The sequence below is a fragment of the Pinus tabuliformis genome, chromosome 4_1 (assembly GCF_031772625.1).
Source record: "Pinus tabuliformis cultivar Carrire ecotype Pingquan chromosome 4_1, CPIR1, whole genome shotgun sequence".
Lineage (NCBI taxonomy): Eukaryota > Viridiplantae > Streptophyta > Pinopsida > Pinales > Pinaceae > Pinus > Pinus tabuliformis.
The window spans coordinates 184469074-184493152 of record NC_142303.1 but is presented as its reverse complement, the minus strand read 5'-3'; positions in this window follow the sequence as shown (position 1 = coordinate 184493152).

Genomic DNA, 24079 nt, shown 5'->3' with positions numbered 1-24079 from the left:
CAATGGCTATCCATTCTGGGTTGCTAAGGTTATAAAGGTCTTCATAGAAAATGAAGATGTTACAGGTGTTAAAGTACATTGGTATGCAACAAATACACACCCATTCAATGGTGTGTATAAGCTAGAGATGGTAGTCGACAAAAAAAAGGCAGAAAGAGAAAAGGAAAGGGTGAAAATATAAATCGTTGCCGCAGAGACATCTTAAAATTGGAGGATGTTGGCATACTTGTTTATGACTTCAATTTAACAAAGGGAGAAACTCTTCACTTCAAGATGATATAGATTCTGAAAAGTTTGTTACCAGAAGGAACAGTGTTGAGATGGGAGTCTGCTGAAACTAGTCATAGAGCTAGAAGAATTTTGAAACCTGAAATGGTGGGCATGCATGTGGACTCAGATGGGGCACTAGTTGATGAAAGAGAAGAATATGGAACATCTTCATCTTCATCCAGTCATTCATCTGAAGATGTGAATTCTGATGGTGTGCAAGAAAATATTAGTGATTTTGAATAGTTGTCTAGAATAGTTTATATGACTGATGTTTGCATCGTATCTTGAAATAAAATTTTTGATTTCCATATGATGTTAAATCAGAGGTTATGAGTAATTTTTATGTTGTTGGATTATATGTCTTAATTATGATGATTTTTATTGTTTAGAATATCTACAATGCAACATTAAATTAGACATATAATGTAAGTTTCATTCAATATACAAATCATGACATTTTCATTCATTTAGTCATGTAATTTGTTTTTTACAAGTTTTGTTTTACTAGCATTTTTTAAAAATGTTGAAAATTGACCCTAAAAAAAAAATCTTCGTTCTAGTAGTAATACTTTTTCGTTTTCAAGGTTTTTTTTGCACGAAAATTTTATTTTCACTACCTTTTTTAAAACTTGTTCAAAATTGACCCTAAAAAAAACCATAGTTCCAGTATACACACTTTTTGTTTTTAGCACTGTTTTTTATGTTTTTTTCGGGATTTTTTGGCGAGAGTTCCCGTTTCAAAGTTTACATTGTTAATGTACCATAATTATAAAATAAGAATAATTATTATGATCTTTTTCAATCACCATAATAAGAATAATATATTAAATATTAATATTATGTTTTCAAATGGATTTTATGTATAGTTAGGATATTCAAATATCAATTTCAATTTTCAAATATAAAATAAGTATTATGTACTTTTACTTTCTTTAAAAGTGATGTTTTGTTAAATATACATCAAAATAATTTTGTTGAGTATGAGTAATTAATTAGTTTATTTAAAAGTTATAATATTGAATTTATAGTATAAATTATAATAATAAAATTAAATTTTATAATAAATTGATGGTAAAAATATTATTTTAAAATAAAGATAATTTAAAGCTCAAAATCAAAAAATATTACTTTAAAATGAAGATAAATTTTTGATTTCCATGATATAATATAATAACAAAAAATTTAAAGCTCAAAGTTTTAACCCTAGACATAGAGTTGGTGGAAAGATTTCAAAATATTGTTGAAATTTCTATAACTTTCAAAGAAAAATGTATAATCATTAGACTATGGCGAAAGAATGTAAAATAACCAAATTAATATGTGAACTATTTAGAATTATAACTCTCCCATACAAACTCCTTATTAAATGTTTATCATGGTTTTTAGATATATCACATCTATGGCCACCCTAAACAATGACTTTTTAAAAAGGAAAAAAAATGCATATAAATTTCATTGGAATTTCAAAACCTATAATATGGTTGTAATGCTAACAACATTTATACAGTGGTAAATTAAAATGAATATAATAATAAATATCATATTTATAAATGTCAATTTTAAATTTATTTGACATATCATTAATTAAAATAACTTTATTGAATAAAAAGGTTTATATATATAGATTGATTGTAGCTAAAAATAAAAATATTTGTTTGGTATATTCTATCTATATTTATTAATAACAAAAAAATATTTAATTGTTAATCATAAATAATTTGTTTTGAGGTTTAATTAAGTAATTTTATTTTATATTAAGAGATGAAGTGTGTGTATGTGTATATATATATATATATATATATATATATATATATATATATATATATATATATATATATATATATATATATATATATATATATATATATCTATATATATCTATATAATGTTTCCTTTATTATTTTTAAAAATATTTTAATATTAATTTTCAATTATATATACCAATTTTAAATAGTATATATAGCTCGAGAGTTTAGCTTAATTGGTGGAGTCCCTATCGGTTAAAACACTTTTTCTAGTGAGAGGTTACTAGTTTAGTTCTATTGAGAAGAGTTATTGGCAAAAATCGCATCATAATTCATTTGTCGACATGTTTCGATCCAACAAGTGCGGTTGATTGTCAGGAAAAATTGAACTCGTCCTGATGATGAACCACACTTGTTGGTTCGAAATGCATCGACAAATGAATTATCATGTGATTTTCGCCGAAAAAAACTTGTCAATAACTTGATACGCATCATAGAAGCCTAAATTCAATAGTTTAGTTCTCTCAAAACCCTAGGGGTCATGCTTTGTGGTTGAGCCCACAAGAAGTGATCCCTTTAGGTGGATTTGCCCCGTAAAATATTCTATGGAAGTAGCGGTCACCGATCTCCAAGGTATATGTATATATATCTATATATATATATATATATATATATATATATATATATATATATATATATATATAAGAGAAGAAAACATTAAAAAATATTTTAATTTTAATCATAAATAAAATATTTCAATGTTCAAATACTTCCAACTTTTTGGCTAGAAAAACATGTATAATTTATTCAATTCTTAAAGCATAGTTAATATATATCATTTAAATGATCTATATAGAAATAGGTATTTCTTATTCTATTGATAATTTCTTTCTAATTAAGGGTATTTTAATTATAGACAATATGAAACAAAAATAAAATATTGCAATGCATATGTTGAGTAAAATATGTTACATGTCAATTATGTATGCATTATATAAAAATTGAAAATTAAAAGTCTTTTTTGGATAAAACATTTTATTGGAGTGTTGCTAAAAAGGAATGAGATGTGTAATTCTTTATATGTTTACTATGAAGTTTACTTATATATAAGAGACCCTCATACATCTATCTTAATTACAGATTTATCAAGAGTCCAAAAAAGATCAAACTTTAGATATTTAAACATGTTTTAAAATGCTAAACATGAAAAAATATTTGCACCTCAAATAATTTGATCTCACCTTACACTTGATAAATAGAAAGTTAAAACAAATATATGCTAGTTCTTATTTTTCAATCTTTCAACTTTATAAAAATTACAATTTTGACTTACATTATGTACCAATATTAGTCCATACATTCAAGCCATAAATATAGTATTATTCTAATATTTTTTATAGCAATAATGTAAATATATTGATGTATAACCCGTACATTCAAACCAAAAATACGTTTTTATTCTAGTTATTTTCACATCAATAATGTAGATATATATTTATATTACTAACTTCTTTATATTGATGGTAGCACTAACTTAATAAAAAAATAAATTATTACATTAGATGCTGATCTCATAATTGACATTGATATACCAAATTTGACTTGGCATAAAGCCCAAAATTGATGTCTTTGTAATTGTTTATAACATGGGTATATATACATTACTAATGTCAATATTTCAGTGTTAACTTGAGCAATGAAAAATAAAATATTGATACCCTATCATTGAGCTTCCTCATCTTCTTTTGCTTTTCTTCAATGCATAGTAAAATTTCCTGCTAGGTTTCTGAGTAGCCAACCAACACATTTTCTATTATTGTTTTTAGCTACTGATATAAGTCAATAGTCTACATATAATTCATTTTCCAGGTTTTGGTGTTTCTAGAACCCAACTTCCTACCCTTTTCTTGTCTTGGGCATCTAATATCAATCATCTTTCTATGCTTGCCTCTCTTTCCGCATTTTGAATTTCTCTTCTCACATCAAGAGGGTGGATTGCACAAATATTGCTATAGAACATTCAACTATTTATTTTTCCCTTGAACTTGAAGGGTGCTTAGAACTCCTCACATGGTGACCCTCCAAACCAATAGTAAGTGGCATAGTGACACGAAATATGAAAGAGCTAGGGAGACTGAAACCTAACAAGACTAAGGCAGTATCACTATAGGGAGAAACACAATAGAACCATAATGACAACTAGAGAATATTTCAAGCCAAGAGAGAGAACTAAGGACAACCTTGAACTCCAAGCCAAAGGGATAAGGTGGTCAGAAATTCTGCTAAAAATGCAGTAAAACCCACACCTTCCCTTTTGAAATCAAACTAAAAGCCAAATGCTACCAGAGGTCCCACACCTTGTGGAAAATTGTTAATGAAAGATGATACACCAACAAACCTGAGCATTGTAACAAAGGCATAAAGTGGCAATAATAGGGTTACATGCTAGAAAATGAGTAAACCTTTAGAAAAATAAAGTTACTACTCATAAAATTAAAATAATAATGTGCACCACGTGCTCCCCTATGAGTTGAACCTAAGTGTAGAAAAAGGGAATTATTTGACCAATTTTCCACTTGAATCATATTGCTGGTCACCAAAAATTGAGATTGTAACCAAATACCACAAGGGAACGCAAGCCTCCTTAATGAACACTAGAAAAAACAATCTGCCATGAGACCAAACACTGTAATACAAGCTCCCAATGCCAAAAATATTCCCGCTAGGAAGAGATTTGTTTTCAAAGAATTTAAAATTCTCTAGGTACATAAAACCTAGGAAAAGTGAATGCTCAAAGAGAAACTATGCCTAAATACAAATAGTTTCCTAACCAAAATCCTTTGGATAATTCCAGCTATCCATACTAACACCCTTTTCCTTGCCATGAGAGATATGTTATGTCACTTCCTTGAATAATGACAATTTATGATGGGAGAGGCCATCAAACACATCATCAAGACAAAACATAGTGCAAAAAGAAACCTTACTACATGTGCATGAACCATCTTCATATACAATTTCCATGTGGGTTGATCATAGATCCCCACCTCCCTCAACTATTACCTCACTTAATCATTGTTTGTACCCCCAGTTATGAGCACCAACACTAGGAGTTAAATAAGACATTTGTTAAATAGTTGATTTAGTATTGAATAAATATCCATAGTATATAAAATTTTGAAATGCAAGAAATATGTTAGTATGTTTTGAAATGGTTCATTAACTAATAATTTTATGTCAAATTTTTGTTTTCCATTTGTTTTAACATTTTGTATATATGATTCTTGTTTGATTTCATGTCTAGTTCAATCCTATAATATATAGGTAAGGTATGGATATTTTGATATGACTTTTTTATTTTTTAACTAATAAGTTATGAATTTAACCTATATTAATTTTATATTGAAATAAAATTGTCAAAAAATATTATATTGAAAATTAATTCTCACGGATCTGGGTGTTTTCTTGATGGTGGAGCCTTGTTAGAATGAGCAGGACAAAATTTATTCCTAAAATGATCAAGACCTCCAACTAGCGGTCATGTGCCATAACCTCTCCCTAGGTGATAGATGCACGAGTTATTACAACTTATGTAACTCATTCCTTCAACGTCTGCTTTGTGATCTACCTCACAAGTACTCTAATGTGCCAATTAATGCTAATGCCCCTACTCATGTCCCATCCTTGTGGTATCCACCTATATTCCTTTATGTAAATATTAGCAGATGATGAGCATAACCATTCCTTTTCTCTCCTTGTCATTCTCACCAAATATCTATGCACAGGGTTCATCGATTCTCAGTCTACCATCATGTACAGAGAGAACGAAAGAGCAATATGGGGTGGGGGCAGAAGTCACAGGTATCCACCTTGCATTCCCTTGATTGACGATGACATGGAGTTATTCGACTAAGATGTTCATGTCCATATCCATTGTAGGGTGGCTTCCCTAAAGGTCGAGGAATGAAGAAGATTGGGTGATGGACAATAGGTTGTTTAAAACTTGTTGTCACAACATCTCTAGACTATGGAATTAGCTAGAGAAGGTGTTGAAAGGAGGATGGAAAAAATAAATTCTCAACTTAGTAGAACTCATCTCTCATTATGCAATATTTCCAGATCCATTGATATAATTAACTTCCTACCTATCCTTGTATCCTCGGTGTCCTCCAGTTCCTAGGAATGTTCTGAGGATAGAAATTCTTCCCACCAACCTCACTCCCCTCCTCTCCTTGATGCCCAAACAAGAAAATTGCAAGACAAATGTCTTCTTGTCAAAGATTCTCCAAACCATCAGCCTAAAGAAAAGGTGTGCAACTTCAAGTAGCCCCCCATCAATGCCCCCCATATTTCCATTGAAAATCCCTCTCAGCGAGAGATAATTTTTTATGGATGCCTCATTATTGAGGAAAAGGTGGATGGCTAGTCTCTAGGAAATGCAAGCATTGAAAAAGGAGGAATCAACAAAGCACAACAAGTTCCATCTAGCTCCAAGGGAAAGCAATCAACTTGAATAGGTTTTCTATTTAGTTTCATTTGTTTTTGTTCCTCCTTAGTTCACTACACGGCTCTAGTTTTGATGGTCACTCGCGTAGGAATCTAGACAGATTTGTAAGACCTCTATTCTCTTTGAGTGGTCATCTGATTTCCCCTTCATGGCTAGATGGTCCACATCTAGCTCTACTCATTTTGGTCTTGGCTCCAGACCTCACATTGACTCTATGATTGTATTCTATGTAACATATTTTTGCTAATATAAAGTTTCTTACTTGCTTACAAATTATTTTTATTAAAATGTTTATAATTTGTTTTACTAGAATAAAATAGTGTAAAATAAATATTTTTAATATAACATTAATTATTTATATTTTTGTTGATGGTGCTGGACCTGCCAACATTCAGGAGATATCCACGATATGAAGTCTCAACAAGACCTCACGCCGTTCAGTGTAGGAGTTCCATCCGATATGATGGAACAATTGCCATTATGTTAAAGATATGCCTTAGTTCTTGCTTGTTAGAATGTGAGAGTGGTTTGCTTAGTCTTTGAAAAGCAAGGTTCTTGTGCCTAATGAGTGCTTAGTGCCACTTGTGTCAAAGTTCTTTCACTGCAGAGGGAGAGGGTGAAAGTGAATCTCAGGTTGAAAGGGAATAGTCCCAACTCTGCTAGAGACACACAATACAATAGGACATGCACAACTTCTAGCGATGTAGTCCACACGTATGTGACAGTCACAAACACAAGGTGAACAGATACCACATACAACACCCAGCGGAATAGTCCACACGAGTGCAATGGGCATTATAAAAAGTTTACAAGAATGAAACTATTGAGTGTCCGGCGAGATAGACCACACGGGCGAGACAAAGTTAGCAAGTGATACAACACATTTCCAATAGAATATGTATTAAAACAACATAAATAGTTCAACTGTCTTAATACAGGTTAAAGCAACAGGCATTACAATCATCCAAAAAATAGTCTTACAAATGAATATAATACATGTGTAAAAACGTGTTGGCCTGTTAACAGGCTTCTAAATTAAGCTAAAGTTCTGAGACACATCCATACACCATTACATCACTAAACCCGATAGTGGGGCGTTGGAGCCACTACTCACTACTTAAATAAAAGATTACAGACTAGGCTATGTGGGAGGAGTTGAGGTGAAAATTATTTGGCATGTACAAATGAGGGGTATATATAGCAAAGGGTGAAACTGACGCTTGTGACTGTTCGACTTCCCTCATGATTGTCTGACTTACATGACCTTTCAAATTTACATGACTCTTAATTCTGGTCTCTTGGACTTCCACGTTACATTACATTGATTATAATATTATGGTCCACAGTAGTGATGTGATCGATATGACTCATGACATGACTCAACATGATAGTGCTGGTATTTTCATGTTGATGGTGGTGTCCATGTTGAGCTGTAGCACTATTGAGTGATGTGTGTGCTCTTGGTGTATCATAGTTTCACCTCCACATGGAAAGGTGTGTGAAGTCTTCGATAGTCTCAGTTCTCTCTTGATAGTTCATCATGTGCAGGTGTCTCCTTCGCTTGCTTCTTGGTATGCTTCGTGTGTTTTTCCATTTGTGAACAAGTCTCCTAACATGCGCTCCTTGTGCATCCCATTCATCATCACGCCATGTCTCATCCATGTACTTGTATTTGCAATCACCCATGACAAGACGACATCAAATCCATAAATCTCATAGTCTACCATGATGCACCATATTTCGTTTTTAGGTGTAGGAGAACCGAGAGAGAGGAAAAGGCTCTAAAACTCTGCAAAGCACATTTCAGGCTGGGATGCAGGCTTCGGGCACTATCAATGAAAATTGTGCATAGGTCACTGGGAGGCCGAGATGGGCATCCCGTGTCAGCTGTCACTGTCTATGGGATCTGGCTTGGTTGAGGGAATATCTATGCAATTTTTTCTTTGAGACATTGCAGGCAGCAAGGGGACATAGGCACTGAAAATTGTGAATATTCTCTGTGGAGGCTAGTAGCATGCTGTGTGAGGCTACTGGAAAAAACTGTGCAAAGCTGGGAGGCTGTCTTGTAGGACATCCTTGTGCAATTTCTGGGCTGAGCAGGATGTTGGGAATATGGGACATAACCCATGAAAATTGTGAAGATTTCAGGAGGAGTAGTAGGCCGATAGACAAGGTGACTGGCTGAAAAAATTGTGCAATATTTTAGGGCAACGTAGTGATAGGAAGCGGGTTTTTTTTTTTCATGTCTACGCAATTTCTTTAGTCAGCATAAGATTGCTACTTTCCAGCTTCTACGCAACTTTTTGTAGGAGTGAGGCTCGATGTCACTGCCTGGTCAAACCCTCTGGTTGATCACCTGGAGGCTTGATAGTTTTTCTTGTGGGAAATGCAAATTTAGATGGCTTGCTGAAAAAGTCCTATGTTGTTTTGGTCGACAGTTAGTCGGGTCGACTCAAGGATTGCACAGTATACACTGCCTAGGAGGTAGCCTCAAGCTCAATGCAATTTTGGGCAGCAATACATGATCAATGAGAGTTGAGACTATGCAGTGCAGCTCAGTGGAGGTCTGTCCATTATAGGTTGGTCTAGTCGACAAAGTTTCAACAAAATGAATAAGCGTGTGAATGAATGACTTCCTATATTCCTGACCTTGCGAACACACACTCAACATGACTTGATGAAAAGACCTCGAACCATTAAGACAACATACACTCATTGTGACTGACCGACAGGTGTGAGCAACAAGCGCGACACTTGTTGCTCAAAGTTCTTTCTCTGCTCCAATAGTATTGGTGCACAAGAAGGATGGATCATGGCATATGTGTCCAGATTATAGGGAGCTCAACAAGCTCACTATTAAAGATAAATTTCCCGTTCTTGTTATTAATGAATTGTTGGATGAATTACATGGAGCAATTTACTTCACCAAGTTGGATCTTCATTCAGAATATCATCAAATTAGAATGACAGTTGAATACATTTCGAAAACAAGAGAGCAACTATGGCCTAAGAGGTCTAGAATAACAATGGGGCTTAGAGACAGGCTATCTACGTGGCTGACTTGTCTCCTTAGGGTTCTATTGATGATGTTGGATGAATGTGTGTGATATTCCATCGATTCCATTGCCTTAAGGTCACATATGAGGTTGAATTTGATCATAGTAGTCTCTCATCTCATGTTTACCCCGGTTAGCATGGTTACTTGGGTAGATGTGGGAGGACGGTGTTGCATTTACATTAAAAAATTAAATGGATATAAAAAGAAAAAAATACATACTTAAATTCAAAAAGAGTCAAGGGATCTCTACTTGAATGGTTCATGAGGCACAATACTTGCTAAGGTTTTGCAAATGGGGTAGCAAGCTAAGTGGGCTTGATTGTGGGGAAAACTCCACAGTTAAGCGCGCTTGAGCCAGAGGAGTTCTGGGATGGGTGACCTCCTGGGAAGTCCTGGTTACGGGTGCAAGCCACGGAAGTGATGATTGATGCTATGTGATTCGTTTTCCACATTTCACTAGTTTCAATCCCACTTCTTCACCCCTGTGAGCATCACCCGATGCAATGAGTGCTAAGTGAACTATTCAAAAATCATGAGAAATTAGTCAGTTACGACTACCTCTCATGGAAATGGTCATACGTTTGAATGACTTACTTAACGCAGTTGAATCCCAAAAATGATATCTAATACATAAATGTGTTTTTAAATTTCTCAGAAATAATAATAATAATAATTTCAAAAATCCATAATCAATATTTTCTAAATTTTTATATTAAAATAAAAATCCCAAATTTTTATATATAAAAATGAAAACATATTTCCAATTAAATTTAAAAAAAAAAAGGAAAAAAAAGAGACATAAAAATAACTTTAAAAAACAAAACAAAATAAAACAAATAAAAAACACCAAAAAAACACTTTTAAAAACTAAATTCAAAACATTTTTTTAAAACTAAATTAAAAATTAAAAGAAATTAAAACAAACATTAAAAAATACATAAAAATATAAATTACATAATAATAATAATAATAATAACCTATTTAAAATTAAAAAAATTAATGAAAGAAAACATTAAAACTATTAAAAATTTCATGTATTTTGGGGATGGGCATTGCGTGACACCCCCACCTACATTCCCATTCCTTCCGCCATGTTTATCCAAGCAACCACTATCTAGTTGGCCATGGGCCACTGCCACCTCAGCAACAACATGGTGGTGGAATCTGTGTGGATGGGAACAATGGAAGGTGTCCACCTTTGGTGGGGTGACCTACAAGGTACATGATGGTGGAGCTTGTTTGGATGGATGTAGTGAGACGATGGGAGCTTGGGTGAAGGTTTGGGTTTTCCTCATAAAACAAACGAATTTTTAATAGTTTTAATGATTTGTTTCTATAAGAAAAACCAAGGCACCAAGTCATTCCAAAAATCTAGCTAGTGTTTTAGATAAAAGAGCGACCTTGTTGATCCTATCACCAATGTTCAACTTTCCTTTATCCACAGAACCATAGATATAATTGCTCGCATAGTAAGGAAGAATCAAGTTCCTACTTCTTTCAAGCCATTAAGCAACATTAGTGGTATCTTGAAATCTATCAAGGATCTTGTTGACCCTTCAAACATGAAAGGGGTATACTTAATGTTGTTCTCTTGAGGGGCTCCCTATGTTGGCGAGACATGAAGATATGTTAAGCTAAGGATTCTAAAGCATGTGGAAGACATTAGACATGGTAGGTCTCATTCCTCGACTCTAGCTAAGCATGCTAAGAAAACTAAACAACATATTCGCATTGAACACTACATGATCCTATCAAAAAATGGGCACTATTATCATAGGAAGTTCATAGAATCCACTAAGATTGAAAAACACTCGAGAAATCTGAAATAGAGATGATAGTTGGAAGATTCGTAAGAACTTGGTTCCCACTATTTCTTTTAGATTTGAACAATGTAGACTTTGAAACAGGAACTAAGATGGATCCCATTTTGGATTTGAAATGTTGGTACAAAAATGTTAAAACTGTGGATTCTCCGGTCATTGATCCAAAAGGAACTAATATTGTTACCCGTTTCATAGAGATAGCAAAAAAGTGACCCAATTTTGAAAAGGGGCGATGCAGAACACACATATTTTTTTAGAGCATAGTTTTTGGCACTTTGTACATTACGTTTTAGAATGTTAGTGATTTGCATGTTGATTTTAAAAAGTGGTGATTCTGCATCAGGCCCTTTTTTTAAAAAACCTATTTTTTGACTTTAAATTTGCTAATGTATGAAATGTAAATAATTATTTTCTAAATTTAACAATTTTTGAAGTGGTCTTCTTCTTCATATTTTCTTGTTTTTTTTTAAGTGAGGTCTTTATTGTTTTGCATATTTAAAGAAGAAGGTCGATATTTTGAAGTTTCGGTAGTCTACATATTTAGATATCGTTAATTAATTTTTCAATGCACATGAAATAATTGTCTCTAGAAAACAATAATTTTTAACAATTAACATAAAAATAACCATTTTCAAGATAAATATAACTAAAAAATTGCATATTTTGATAATATTTTGTAATTTTTTACTAGAAATGACATGTCAAAATCACAAATTTTTAAGGAAAATTTTAACTAAAAATAGTCAAATAATAGAATTTTGTTTAATATATATATATATATATATATTATGGATTTCATGTCAAAAAGAATAATAATTACTGTTTTTGTCAAAAAATAATGATTAACATAAAAATTAATGCAAAATTCACATAATATAAATATTGAACACATAACAACAATAATTGAATGCTTATTCTTCTCATCAAATGTCGAAGTCAAAACATTACAAGTATAACTAATTAATAGTTACAAAAATGGAGTTTGATTTCCAAACATAACTTAAATTTAATCAACAATATCATGTAATCCAAACTCTTCATCCTCTAGAGTTTCATCATTGTCTTCTTCTACAATATTTTCTGCTTCATTTTTCTCATTGTCATGTTCTAATGGATCTTTGATGTCTGTGAATCTCCCAATGTATGCCTTTCCAATCATTCCATGTAATGGTGGTTGGGGTTTCTTTGCCTTTTTTGCCACACGTGATTCACTAAAGTCCCCTTTCTTCAACCGAATTTCTTGCATTACATCTAGAAGAAATTGAAGAGCATTAATTCTTTGTTGAATAAAATTGCACTTATTTGATCTTTTTCAATGGCAATGTAATTTCTTCCTTTTTTAAGGCAACATGCTTGTGTTGTACCTAATTATCAAACTCAAAAGAAATAATGAAGTAAATTAGTACAATGACATATAAATTAGGAAAGAAGATATTGAAATTCAATTCCATATAATAAAACTTACCTAAGCCAGAAAATAAATCCAAAACCCAATCTCCTTCATTTGAACATATGTCTATAAGATAGTTAATCAATAACTATGGTTTTTGATAAATTTTAACTATCTCTCATTTTTCTTCGTTGTTTTCATATGTTAGTTTTCTCACAACAACATCATAAGTCAGTACTTGGCTATGACTCTTTCCATCTACCGATTAAAAATCATAGACATATAGCTATCATTTTTTTCCCAACTATCAATATGGATGAACTCACAATCATTTATAAATAGTTGATCTTCATGGTTAAGAAGATTTGACTTTTTCCTGTAACATGAAATAGTAAAAGTTCAATTAACTTGTACATAAATTAATTTTTTTACATTAATCAAATATACATTTTCAATGTCTTACCATGTAAGCTGAATTCTTTAGTTTGTTTTCCCCTTGAAGCTTGACAATAACATTGCCAATTGTGTGTTTGAATGAAATGTCACAAATCTCCATAATGGTGATGATGTGACTTCTAGAAATCCCGCAACAACTTTACTAAGAGCTTGATAAGTATAAGGGTCACTATGATATTCAATGTTTGGAATATTGAAACCATGGGGAATATCTGCAATAACTAGGGCATAATCCCTTTTAGATATGAGTTTAACAATGTTTTCACAGTCGCCTTGTATTACTTGATATTGAATAGTGTCAATCCCATTCCAAATGAAATGAGTGAGAGTTGGATCAAGTTCAACATTCCTAAGGCATTGCTTCTTCAGTATTTTGATCTTAATTTTTTTAATAAAGGTTCTGAAACTATCTGGTGCTCCATTTGCATCTTTCCTCATCTTTACTAAAATAAACAAATATATGTGTAATTTATAAAATAAAAATAGTATACAAATGAATAAAAATGAATGTATAAATCAACATACATTTTTAAATGCAAGATAAAAAAAAAAATTAATGTTGATGTAGAACGTGAATTTGGATAGTTGCGTACAACATCATCCCAACCATCTTCATTCAACAATTTAGCCATTTGTTCTTGTATTTTCATGTAAACTTTGTGACTACATAGATAAAGTAAAAAAAGTCAATATATTGATATGTATAACAAATACTACCAAGAACAATATGTTATATTTAAAAGAAAATTGTAATCTAGAAATAAGTAAAATTAGTTCAACAAACTTACTTTGAAATTCCTCAAACATTTCTTCCAATGATAATTCCCCTGACCTCACACGAGATAATATTTCTTTGACAAGTTTTTCATCCTTCACTCCTTGCAATGCTCTCCAAGGTGTGATAGTCATATTTTCTGGAAGCTGCTTCATTTCAAGACTTGATTTATTGTTGCTACATATCAATGGTTTAGACGTTTTGACCTTGTTATTTTTAATGCCATTGTTCTCCCACATGCTAAAAATCTCATTAATCAATTCCCATATATCTCTAGTTCTAAATGCCAACTGGAAAATGTTGTCAATACCTCTGAATAAATCAGTATTTACTCTGTCGCCTTTTGAACTGATTTTCTCCTTAATTTGATAGCCTATTTCCATACAACATTTATTTCGGAAATATATAGTAAGATTTATCTTATCCCCGCCACATTTTTCTTCAAATTCACTATGAATAAATATAACCCTTTGGATGAAAGTCATAGACATCCTATATTTATTATCTGAATTATGATCCCATGCCACTAACTTTACTTCTGTATCTGATAAACCAAAATAAATGATACATTTCATTATTTCAAAACATGGGTTATTGGGATATTCCTCCATCAATTGTCTTTGAGCTTCTACAGAATGGTTTCCCCCAGGATCATAATAAGTGTATTCAAAAATTTTGACTTATCAAATGCTTCTTTGTTGGGAACTTAAATTGGATCAACAAGAAGCACATAATTAACCACATGAGCATATGGATTGTACCTCATCAATGTCTTCAAGTTGTGAACATGTAGGTGGTGTGGCTTTCTGATTTGATATTTACATTGTCTTTCACTTGCCTTATAGATTTGTCTCACATTAAGTTGAAATGTACGACCACCCTCAATTAAGTTTATCTTTGTCAAGTTTTGTCGAATGGAATTTTGTTTTGCTTTAATAATTCCATCCTCTAAATCAACTCTTGGTGTAATTATTTCTTTGCTTTCTTTTGAAGTTTCACTAGGATCTTCACTCTTGGTAATGATTACTTGAGAATGTTCAACTTTACTGTTCTTCCTCATAACATTCTCATCATTAACTAGAATAGATTTATTCTTGGGCATTGTTACTTGTGGTCTTTTACGACTCTTCTCCTTTCCAACATCAGTTTCAATGTCATCCTCGGTAATGAAAACATATTTTTCAGTGTCAGTTTCAACTTCCGCATCTTCAAAAGTAATTAGTGTAAATTTTCTAGATTTATCCACTAGAGGCATTTTTTCTGATCCCTTGGATGTAGTTTTGTAGCATCATGAATTACTACATTTTGCTTGTTTGCCTATCTTCTTCTGACACTGATTAAAAAGTGTTGAAAACTTTCATAGTATCATGCTCTATGTGATGAATTTCTCCCAACATAATTGAAACAGTTTCAACAAAATTATGCCAAACAAAATATCACATGTCAATAAAAACAAAGTTATAAAAATATAATGAGACATTTACAAGAATGAAAAACACAAATATAAATGACAATACTTACGATATTTTGTGTAATATCATTTACGATTTGTTTACACAACCTTGTAGATACCTCTCTCGTGTCATACACTAAATATAATAACTGATATTGAATCATTTCATGTGACTTGGGTAGTTTTGTAAGTATGTAAACAACTTCATTTTCCAGTATCGAACACCTGTCTCTGACCTTTCCTAGCACCTCATAAATTCCATTATCATTAGGTATATCAACATATAGATATATCTACACATCTTAGCTTTCTCTTTCTTTCACATACTAGACATTTGTTGGAAGTTTCACTTCTTTTGATTTCTTCCAGTATGAAATCTTCTTATCGTTTGAGGCACTTGAAAGATTTGTAGCTATCAGCTTAGGTTTGTTTCGTTCAATAGTGTTTTTGAAGATCCACCTTTAATAGTATTAGGTCCAGAAAGATTCACAAAAGTCTTCTTTGATGCCATTTTCCTGGAAAAAAAGACAGATATGTAAATCAATAAATTACAAAAAAAATATAGCTTAAATTAAGAAACAAAATGATAAATGATAATCATTTTTGTAAAACATAACAATTAAAAAATAAAAATAAATAAGAAATTTAAAAATTACACTGCCCTATCACCCCACCCCGGAAATCGATCAGCCACCCGGGCCAGCAGTTGGGCCCAGCCCCTCTACCCCAACCTGGTGGCCCAACAACTGCCCCCCTACCAATCCCCGGCCCCGCCCGACCCCCCACCCAAGCCCGACAACCCAATGGCCCACCTCCCTAGTAAGCTGTTGGGTCGTCGGGGTGAGGCAGGGGCTCGGCACCAGCCCGCCTGCCCCAGCTCGACGGCCCAACGACTCGCCGCCCCAGTCAACTGTTGGGCTGTCGGGGTGGGGCAGGGTGCTGTGCATTTGGTCTCCCCTCCACTCACCCACATGCCAGTTGGACCATTGGGAACATGATCGGGCCCACCACGCCCACTGTGGACATAGTGGGTAAATTTGTCCCACAAAAATTCTAATTCTAAAAAACGAAAAATCAATAAACTTATTTAATTTTAAAACTTGCACAACAGAAAAATTAACTAACCTTTCAAATGGGATAATCCTCCGTTGAATATGATATGGATAGCAATGTAGTTGCTCCATAAATTCGCTCCAAGTCTTTTAATGAACCTCAGAAAACCTTGATGTGATGTGAGGAATAGTGATAATGAAATTTATTATGTAGGGGAAATTACAGAATTGTTTTACCGTATGGTTAATGTGGGATTAATTTGTTTTATAAATTTTAACATGTAAATTTTGTTATGGTGGTATAGGAAATTATGATAAAGCGAACATTACGGAATTGTTTTATAGCATGGTGAATTGTTTTGCATTTTTCTTTTCTTGCAAAATCTGCAACTGCTCCTTTGCTCCTCTATAGGGATTTGGATTTGGTAGAGCAAAGGTACTAGAAGCTCTTGCTTTCAAAGAATGCTGCTCCATTCTTAATTTGGAAACTTCAGAGGTTAATGATTCTATCATCCTGGCCAAATTATCAATCTTAAGCTCTGAGGATGATGAGGACTCACCCCTTTGTCTTCTCCTTTCAGCATCTCCTTCGAGTCTTTTTGCAGCCATGATGTTTGATTCTACTTCCAGGGCTGCATATTACATATCAACCAAAGAAGTAGGGGTAGGTTTGACTTCAGCTGGTATTCTGTTGTACATATGGTTGAATCTGATGTTGAAATCAGACAACAGCTCACCATTCTCCCTCTGCAAGTTCCCAAATTCAGTATGATAGTAGAGCAGATCTTTCTTATCCCCCCAGTGCTTTAGGAACACATCATCTAAGGCCTCAATGTCTGCTATAGACCTAGGGGTTAATTCTTTGAACCATTTTCTAGCTTCTCCATCTAGGCTTTGGACAAAAACCCTCATCCACACATCATCTTCATTAATATCTAGATTATCAACATAGCTATAAAAGGACTCTAGATGTTCTTCAGCTGATACTCCCTCCGTACTAATAAACTTAGGCATATATTTATGATAATCTCTTGCAGGCATGGCATTCAAAGAAACATGCAAGACCAAGGGTCCATATGTAGCAGCTATAATTCTTTCCATCTTTATGGGTGCTTGTTGGCCTGCCATGACTAGGAAAGGTGGAAGGGTACTGGTCATTTGGATGATAGAAGGTTGAGAAATGATCAACAGAGTAAGAGGGCATTGATGGACTATATAGGGGACGTATTAAAAAAAGAGCTATATGAATCTCTGAAGGTATTTCTTCGCTAACAGAGATACATGAGATTTTTTAGGCTTACCTAATCCTGATGCTCCTTTCTGCAAAGTTTTATTCTGTTTAACGATCTTCTCAGGGTTAGGCACTAGGTCAACGGGTGATTTCTGAGGATTTCTTTGAGTATGACTCACAAACTGAGCCAGGACTGAAATGTGGAGTCACCAAAGGTTGGTCTTCCTCCAGTGGAGTCGCTCGATAGATGATTACAACCAGAAATGTGCCCAGACTTTGTCTATAATCAAAATCTGGAACTATGTTGTTCTCCCAGGGAAGTTGAGCTTCATTCTTCTCTCCCTAACAACGACGCCAATTAATGTTATCATCCCAAGAAACTCTCCTAGGTTGTATCTCGGAGATGCTTGGGAACATTACAAACTCAAATTAATGTTGGAAATGGATGAATGGAAGGAATGATGCTTGTTCAATCTAGATAATCACTTCTACTATGCTTAACTCCAGACATGCGTGAACACCCCCAGACTACAAGGCTTTAGACCACCAATTACTCATAGTTTAAAGATCAGGTGAATATGGAGAATACTGACCACACTAGCAGATGCACAAGACCATGTGATGGTCAGTTGCAACCAGTAAAAAGGTTTTCAAATCTATTTCCTAATGCACAAACAGGATGATAGCTCTCTGGCACTAAATAAACAGAAACCTACATAACACATTCAGTGATACATACTAGGCTTCAACACAGAGGTAGGATGACAGCTCTTCTAATGCTAAATATCCAGAGCACATGAACAAATGCATAACAAGCATAGCCTAGAACAGAATGGAAGTGGAAAGTGAGAAATTAACAACAAAAGAAGCTTGTATTAGCTGAAAATGTTGACGAGACACTGCAAGTATCAAAGCAGTCACAGTCTCTAGAAGTTGAACCTTACATCAAACAACAACCATCAACCATGATTACATCTTTTTTCTGGGTATATATAGAGTTTCTTTACAAAAAAATGCTCTGCTACTAGGGATGGAGGGGTCATAATTGGCCACCAACCACTTTAACTGTCTAAAAGAGTCTCTGCTGCAATCTGCTTGCTTCCATGAATGGATCTGATCTTTTTTGATACTCCGTTGTCCTTCTTGAGCAGATGGAGTGTTGTATGAAAGAAGTTCCATAACTAATAAATGTTGCGATTTGCTTGAGGCTAGTCCTTTCCTTCTCGACCATTCTTCATGTTAAATGCAATTGTTGAGGATATATTACGTTGAGTGTTGGATACTAGCCACCTTCTTCATTCGAATGCACAGGACAGGCTATGGACAAGCTGACTGTATGGCGAAACAGCTATTAGCCGTTGGATCAAGTGAAGGGAGGACAGAGATCTGTTGGCGAGAAGAATTGAGTGGAAGCAGGAGCAGAATCGTGCAGAAGTGGGAGCAAAGAATGTGAACCATTGGATCTGGGGTAGGCAGATCCAACGGCTATTGGGCAGAAAAGGTGCATGGGGAGTTAACGCGTGAGGAAAACAGTTTCGGCGGTGGGCGGTATTTATCGCACTGCTTTTGGAGGGTGAGTGGTAATCGTACAAGGGTGAGAGATCACAATCATCAGGTGACACGTGGTAGATGGGACATGATGAAAACCACTTCGATCGTGAGTTAATGTGCAGGCAGCTTATGGGCGCAGGAGGTGCGAATACTGTTGGATTAAATGGATGGAAGGCAGAGATTGGTTTGCAGGAGATATCAGGAGATATGAGAGTGAAATGAGCATGGGCCATTGGATCTTGTCGAGATTGATCAGATGGCGAAGGAGTGATCGGATGAGTCTCTTAATCGAGCGCAACGGGAGTCGTCGGATCGAGTTTTTCTTTTGAAAATTTTAGGACTTTACGTAGGGCGATGTGTGATTGTGATCAGATCGCATCGCAATATCACATCGGTGGAAGTCAAGGGGCGTAACATTATACACACATGGATGTGGTTTGCGATAGCGATTAAACCCGGACCCGATAAAGCAATTAACCGCTTTTAGGGCTGATGAAGGGAAAATGAGCGGTGCAAGGAAAAGAGAAAATGATTGTTGTGATGGAAAAGGGCTTATGAAAAGTGCACGGTCACACGATCATGGTCTTATGGGTTTAAAATTTGTGCCCAGGGACCTGAGGTAAAGTGGGTTTACCCAGGGTTTTGGAGGAAAACAAAGATAGTGAGGGCTATGAGAGTATAAAGAAAATGAAGGAGAAGAAGGAAACAAACTGCTGTGAATTCCTTTTTTGCATAAACACACGACCAAGCTAGTATCTGGTCCTCCAAATGCTGAAGTATGTAGCATAGTTAACACCTCCCACATTTTATTCAACAGTACGTCATAAATGACAGTTTGGGTCATTATCAAATACCGCAATGTCATGGATGAAAGATTTCTTTTCAAAGCTTGGAGAGTGTATGCCAAATAGAGAGACAATACATATTCCAGATAATTTTTCAAGACGAGAAATCTACAACTTATACAAAGAATATGCAGAAAGTTCTGAAGGACATGGTCGATTTATTAAATATCAATATTTTGTGAAGGTATGGAAGAAACAATTCAACAATGTCTATATTCTTAAGACAAGGATGGGGATTTGTAGTACATGTGCTTCTCTTAAATAAAAAAGGGATAAATGTGAAGGGTTAGAAAGAGGTAAGCATTCATAACTTTAACTTTTAAAATTGTATAGTCATCAACTATGAAAACATATTTATTAATGACTTTCTTTTATGTTGTGTAGATTCCATTATCAAAGAACTTCAGGAGCATCACGAACAATAAACAAGTGAAAGGAAAATGTTGTTCAACGATTGAAAGAAGTGTTATGATAATTTGAATAAATATTTGGGTTTGATAATTGATGGTATGGACCAGAAGAAAACACTTTTACCACATTTTGTTCACACACACAAAAATTTATAGAAGGAAAATTTTATTCAATATCACTTGGTCGGTTGTATAGTATTCAATGGAAAAATGTTGCTAAGGGCGTACTTCACAGCTCCAAATATTCACAATGATGCAAATCTGACAATAACCATAATTCATGATGTTCTTTCTCATTGGTCTAGTAATCTTCCTGAAGTTTTGTATCTACAATTGAACAGAACTTGCCATGAAAACAAAAATCAGGTTGTTTTTGGATATCTAAACATGCTTGTTGAATTGAGAATTTTTCAGAAGGTAAAGGTTGGTTTCCTTCTTTTTAGGCACACTCATGACCATATTGATCAGATGTTCAGTCATTTTTCAGTCACATTAAGGAGGAAGGAAGTTGGGAGCTTGCCATCATTAATTGCATGTATTAATAAATCATACATGCTAGAGCCTACTTTTGCTGTGTTAGAAGAAATTGTTGACATGGGAAGGTTTATTCTGGGATCGCATGGTGAGGAGAAATACATTGAGAAACTTAATGACATTAGCTTCCAACATCAATTTCGTATCAAAAAAATTGATGGGAAAACATTAATATGGGGAAAGAAGTATTCAGCTATTGCAGAATGGGGCATCGTCATCAGGTTTAGAATTTTTGAATTTCATCCCAGATCATCCAATATTTGCATCAAATATATTGTTATTACAATCAGTTGGTGAAGTTCATAATCCACGCAGACAAAATAGAGATTCAATTGTTGAATTGAGGCTTCTGTGATCCATATTAAGTTTACGAGAGATTTTTCGGCGTAAATCACATGATATTTCATGTTGACGCATTTTGAACCAACCAGTGTGGTTCATCATCTTGATGATGAACTACACTGGTTGGTTCAAAATGCTTCCACATGAAATATCATGTGATTTATGCCAAAAAATCTCTCATAAAAATAGAGATATAAATTATTTTGATTGCCTAGAAGAAATTAAAAAATGTATTAGATATACATATGAGTACTTTGACATTTTTGATTCAGTTTAGTGGGCGTCATTTTTCAATAATCAAAGTGATATCATTTCAAGAAAAACAAATGAAGATATACCTTTGAAAAATCCATTTATTTGGCCACAAAATGTGTCAAATGAACATGAGGAAAGAAACATTATTGAACAACAACAATCTCAAGGTATTATTAATTCTTCACAGACAAAGGAAAGAGAGATGTATATTGGTTCCAGAAGATCTCGTGCACAACATGAATCCATGGAAGACCTTTTTAGGGGTTTAGTATAGGATGTTAAGGAGTGTTGCATGATAGCAATGCTAGCAAATGGAGATCCTAATGGCTATCCATTTTGGGTTGCTAAGGTTATAAAGGTATTTACAGAAAATGAAGATGTTACAGGTGTTGATGTACATTGGTATGCCACAAATACACACCCATTCAATGGTATGTATAAGCCATAGATGGTAGATGATAAAAAAATTGGTGGAAAGATAAAAAGAAAGGGTAAAAATATAAATTGTCGTCGCACAAACCTCTTAAAATTAGAGGATGTTGACATACTTGTTTATGACTTCAATTTAACAAAGAGAGGAACTCTTTACTTCAAGACAATAGAGATTCTGAAAAGGTTGTTACCAGAAGGAACAATGTTGAGACGGGAGTGTGCTGAAACCAGTCGTAGATCCAGAAGAATTTTAAATCCTGAAATGGTGGGCATGCATGTGAACTCAAAACGGACACTGGTTGATGAAAGAGAAAAATATGGAACATCTTCATTTGCATCGAGTCATTCATTTGAAGATTTGAATTTTGATGGTATGCAAGAAAATATGAGTGATTTTGAATAATTGTCTAAGACAATTTATATAACTGATGTTTTCTTTGTATCTTGAAATAAAAATTTTGATTTCATATGGTGTTAAATCAAAAGCTATGAGTCATTTTTATGTTATTGGATTATATGTTTTAATTATGATGATTTTTATTATTTAGAATATCTACAATGAAACAATAAATTAAAAATATAATGTATGTTTCATTCAATCTACAAATAATGAAATTTTGATTAATTTAGTCATATAATTTGTTGGACACCTAATCCTCTAAGGGTTGGTGTGGAAGCCGAATAGACTAAGGAAGTCCAAAAGACCTTGGGATGTGGAACCCAATGGTCACATGAATGTACTATGAATGTATATCATTGTCAAATAATAGATGTACTCTCCTGCTTATCTTTAATATTCTGTTGTTGCCATGTGTGTGTTTCACATAGTAATAGAGCGTGTGATCTCCTACCTTGCTCAACTGTGTTCCACTTGTTTTTGTGGCCCCTCTGTGCATGCTTGTTCTGCAGCTTTGCCCATTTTCCTGATATAGAAAAACTGACATCTTTCCCTCATACCCAGGCGCGTAGGTCTCAAATTAATTTTTTGTACTGTAATTCCTATCAGATTTGTCCCTCTGTTGTGCATCTATTGTAGACTGAAACCTCTCTCAGCCAAGCATTATTCCCATGACACTTTTCTCTGCTCGACTGCTACCTTGTCCGAATGCTGACACTTAATGTTTTGCTGGTACGGACCTCAAATCTCAAAAGTGTTACTGTCGCCTTTACCTACGTATCAGTTCTACCCTCCACCCATTGAAATTGATGTCATACCTTGTTTTCTCATCAAAATTGCTACCACGACCATTTATATTTTGGATTCTACCTTGAAGAGCGATTTGTGGTATGTGTTGTTTTTCTGTGATGAATGTTGAATGATTTGAGTTTAGAAAATCTTCTACACAGAGAAATTCTCAACTTCAAAGAAACTCTCCAATCTAGATCATTAGATTCTATCCAGTAGCACTGTATTCTTCTCCTAGGGGGTGCTGGATGGCCAGGAAACATCTCAGCTACTGGTGTTGTGGCCGTAACTGGTCTTGGCATACCTACAATCATGAATGCGTTGTAATTGATCTTTCTCACTGTTTCCTGAGCCTGACGCTCATTTTGCATTTCCACGAAGGCACTCACAACAAGCGTTCTTTGGATCTAGATAATCCAAGTGCTATCTTTAGGATTGGTATTGTGACCAATGGTGAAAAGTTGGCAAGATAAATTGTGTGTTTCAGCTTCTCTTCAAAATCAACATACTCTTTTTTCTGTGTAGTGGTTGAAGACTGTTCTTTGTTAATATGTCAGATCTTATCTTGGCGACTTCCAAAACGCCTCTTGGTGGCAACTAGCAAATCATTGGTGGGAGATAGATTGTCTATCAAGCCCATAGATGTCCATATATGATAAGGATAATCCTCATTTGAAGTAATCGGAGTAGTGTTTGACACTAAAGAAACCAATATTATTTGCTAAATTTGGAATATCATACAAAGACCCAGGTTATAGCACAAC